The sequence below is a fragment of the Mus caroli genome, chromosome 5 (genome assembly GCF_900094665.2).
Source record: "Mus caroli chromosome 5, CAROLI_EIJ_v1.1, whole genome shotgun sequence".
NCBI classification, from domain to species: Eukaryota; Metazoa; Chordata; class Mammalia; order Rodentia; family Muridae; genus Mus; species Mus caroli.
This window is the reverse complement of record NC_034574.1, coordinates 65,535,927-65,540,641: the sequence shown is the minus strand read 5'-3', so window position 1 is coordinate 65,540,641 and position 4,715 is coordinate 65,535,927.

Here is a 4,715-nt window from a genome sequence, read left to right as displayed (position 1 = left end):
AAATCTTTAAAAAAAAAAAAAAAGAAGACACAGGTGTGAAAGGTAAGGCAGACTTGAGAAGGGATGTTTTGCAGAAGCAGACACAGAAGAGAGGATGTTCTTCTAAAGTAAGCACGTGAAAGGATACATGACGGAGGATTCTTTGCTAACATCACACACGTATTAGTCTGCTTTATATTGCACAGTTAACTGCATTTGTCAGGACTCCATAGAGAGAAATGCTCCAAAAAACTTCTGGTGGTGTGCTGCAGTTTGATGCTGATTCTGTGGACTCAGGCTGACTGGATGCACATGCTGAGGCAAGACATGTGGAGGAAACATGATGTTTGAAAGGCAATGCTTGTAGGTCTCATGTCTTTGCTGGTCTTCACTTCCCTGAAGTGAAGAGAGAGGCACAGCTGAGAACTTCTGGTGTTCCTGTTGGTCTGGTCCCTCCTGCTGACTTGAGCCAAGTCTGAGGCCTGGCTGTCTCTGCTAGGTCAGGTCTCCACTGTTGCTAACCTGGCTTTACCAAACTGGACTGGTGTACCTGCGAAGTGTTTGCAAGTGGATTGAGCTGCTACTGCCCTGCTATCCTGTGAACTGAACTTCCGATTTCCAGACAACACAGATGGGAGTTGCTCCAAATAACTTTCTAAATAGGTCTACTCCCCTCCCTCCGCCCCCATCCTTTCTTTTCTACTACCTCTGGTGGGTGATGGCCTACAAGGGAGGTTAAAATGTTTAAGAACCATCATTAAAAATAGGATTTGAAAAAAATTAAAGTTACAGGCCAATGTTTTACCATAAGCTACACCCCCAGTCCCAGAAGACTGTTGGTCTTTAGTGCTAAGGGGTTGAAAGGGTAGAAGAAAAGGGGTGGAAAACGGAGGAAGAAAGAAAACAGAGGAAGAAAGAAAAACCCACAAAGTACCAAAAGGCAGCTACAAATAGGAATTCATCTGGCTTCTGGTCCTGAAAGATGGAAGTACAAGAACACAGCACCAATACCTGCTTGGCATCGAAACAGAACCTTACTGTGCTGTGACATGGTGGGTACATCCCACGGGGAGGTAGTAAGCTAACCAGCTTTCCTCTCTCTTTCTCTTCTAAAGCCCTAATGCCCTCTTGACTAGACTAGACTTATGGCTGTGTCTGACTCTCTCTCCCAGATATACATTATTCCCTCCAGATACATGAACTGATAGGTGTTGGGATTGCATTTATAACACAGGAAGTCTTAGGGGACACCCTCAAATCATAGCTCTGAGGCAGGCGGATTTCTGAGTTCGAGGCCAACCTGGTCTACAAAGTGAGTTCCAGGACAGCCAGGGCTATACAGAGAAACCCTATCTCGAAACAAAAGAAAAGAAAAGAAAAGAAGAGAAAAGAAAAGAAAAGAAAAGAGGAAAACAAAACAAAAAACCTTTTATTTTTCTATGCTTATAGATAGATTTCTTTTTTTCTATTTCAGTCTTTTCCTAAAAGGGTAATATTTTTGAGGTTTCAGTTTTCTAGNTTTTTGGGGGTTGTGTTTGTTTGAGTCAGAGTCTAGCTAGGCTAACCTAGAATTTGAAATTATCTTCTCTCAGCCTCCCAAGTGTGGAAATTATAACTAAGGGAGTGTTTCTTTCGTTCAGACTTTGCCTGGGGATCAATACTATATTGGTGGCATTTCTGAATGCTGTGACAAATGTCTGTCCAAAGCAGCTAAGGGAGGAGGGGAGGGAGGGTTTGTTTTGACACACAGTTTTAGGGAGTCTCTCATGGAGGAGAGGGCATGGTAGCAGGAGCAGAGCCTTCTGGCCATGTTGTGTCTGTGATCAAGAAACAGAGACTAGGCTGGGATGGCTCAGTGCTTAAGGGCACAGAGTGCTCTTCCAGAGGACTTGTGTTTGGTTCCCATCAACTGTGTTAGCTGGGGGACCACCATCTGTAACTCTGACTGCCGAGGACCTGAAACCTCTGGCTTATTCAGACATGGGCACTCACATGCACACACCCTCACAGATACACACACACAAAATGGGAAGAAAGAAAGAAGGAGAGAGAAACTCAATAAAAATAAGTCTTTTAAAGGCAAAGAAGATGTTTTAGTTAGGGTCACTATTACTGCAATAAAACACCATGGCCAAAAAGCAATTTGGGAAGGAAAGGGTTTATTTGGCTTACACGTTCACATCATTGTTAATCAGTGTTCATCACTGAAGGAGGTCAAGACAGGAACTTAACCAAGGGAGGAACCTGGAAGCAGGAGCTGAAGCAGAGGCCATGGAGGGGTGTTGCTTACTGGCTTGCTCCCAATGGCTTGCTCAGTTTGCTTTTTTATAGAACCCAAGACTACCAGCCCAGGGATGGCACCACCCACAAGGATCTGGGCCCTTCCCCATCAATCACTACTTAAGAAAATACCTTATACCTGGATCTTATGGAGGCATCTTCTCAATCAAGGCTCCCTCCATTTAGGAGACTCTAGCTTGTGTCAAGTTGATATAAGATTAGCCAGCTCAGAAAAGGAGGAGGGTAGTGTGTGTTCATGCTTAGCTATCCTCTTCTTCCCAGATGTCTTAGAGTTTCACTGCTGTGAACAGGCACCATGACCAAGGCAACAACATTTAATTGGGGCTGACTTACAGGTTCAGAGTTTCAGTCCATTATCATCATGGCAGGGAGCATAGCAGGATCCTGGCAAGCATGGCTCTGGGGTAACTGAGAGTTCTACACCTTTATTCAAAGGTAGCCAGGAGCAGACTAGGAGGAGCTAGGAGGAGGGTCTTAAAGCCCACGCCCACAGTGACACACTCCCTCCAACAAGGCCACACCTCCTCCAACTAGCTACACCTCCTAATAGTGCCACTCCATGGGCCAAGCATATTCAAACCACCCCACTAGCCCACCCCACCTTTACTCCACTGAACTTAATTAATCTAACCAAAGAAAATCCCTCACAAACATGTCTAGAAATTGACCGGGCAGGGGTGGAACATGTCTTTGATCCCAGCACATGGTAATTAAAGGCAGGTAGACTACAGAGCAAGTTCCAGGACAGTCAAGGCTACACAGAGAAACCATAACTCAAAAAACAAATGAAACAAAGAAAAAAAAACAACAACCAAAAACAAAAAAACAAAAACAAAACCCGTGCCCAGAGATTGGTCGCCAAGGCAGTTCTAGACCCTGTCACATTAACAATGCAACCCCAGCTCTCATCAGACATAATCTCTCATCTCCATATGGCCATGAAAGGGAAAGCCAAAAACTTTAGAAACTCTGGCCAGAAAATCCCTGCTTAGCGTTTTTATCTTCTTTTCTCTGGTTCTAATTCCTGGGGATTTCTGTGACTTTACTGAGGCCTCACCATGCCTGTGAAAGGATGCTTGCTCTATTTTTTACTCGGCAGAGCTGGCATTTATTTATTTATTTATTTATTTATTTTTGTTTTTTAGAGGAGGGCCCACTGAGTCAGCCATATTACCAGAAATGGGAATTGAAGACATAAATTGCTTTTTAGATGAATGCTTTTAATGAATTAACTATTAATTTAGTACTTGTGCACACATGTTTATGTGTGGGTCAAAGCATACCTGTGGAGATCAGTCTGTGTGAACAGCCTGTGTATTTGTGTTCCACATTCACACCTGGTACTAGCAGAGGCCATTGTGTCTGTGAATGTCTTCTGTGAACTGGAGTTACAGACAGTTGTAAGTCACCATGTGGATTCTGGTCATTGAACCCAGGTCCTATGGAAGAGCAGTTAGTGCTTTTAACCACTGAGCCACCTCTCCAGCCCCAATTGAACCAATTTTAATCATCTTCTCACTGAGCCCTCAGTAATCCTCTCTTCAAATCTTTAAACATGTTTTTGTAGAAACGGAGAGAGAAAGCAGGGCCCATCTCCATCCACTTTCCCTTGGTCAATGTTCAGTGCTAACCAGGGCACCAAGAGCAGTGATGGACCGGTGCTAGGGCGTGGCATTGNTTACCAGGGCAATGGGAGCAGTGATGGAGAGGTACCAGGGCGTGGCATTGGTAGGCAATAACTGAAAGCAGCTCTTGAATGGCAAGATGAATCCTGAGAGTAAGAAGAGATACAGAAGATATAAAAATGACCAAATCACATGAAGCCAGTCTTCTATACAATTTCCCAGCAGAAAGAAGAGGGTCAAAACATGCTTCTGTGACTCACTTCATACAAACAGAGAAAAGTTTCAATAAGAGAAATTGACCTTTGCATATACTGAAGATAACATTTCCATGATACATTAGTGATTAAGAGCACATGATCCTCTTCCAAAGGACCTAAGTGTTCCCAGTGTCCATGCCGGGTGGCTCACAGCCACCTGCAACTCAGCTTCANGGAGTTCAACTCCTTCTTTTGACCTCTGAGGACATGCAACCACATGGCCTAAATTAATATAGATACATACATTCATTCATACATACATACACATGTATATAAGTAATCATAATAATAAATTATTTTGGTGGTACATGCCTTTAATCTCAGTACCCTGGAGACAGGAATAAGTAGGTCTCTATGAGTTTGCATCCAGCCTGGTCTATACAACAAGGTCAGGGCTATGTAATGAGATTCTGTCTTGGNAGAAATGTTAATTCCTTTTCTCCTTTGTATAGAGCAACAGAATATAAAACAACCCAATTCAAAACCCTCAGTGCAGTCCGGTTTTAGACAGAGGTAATATTTTACTAGTAAGCCTTGAAAATATCAGTGGACA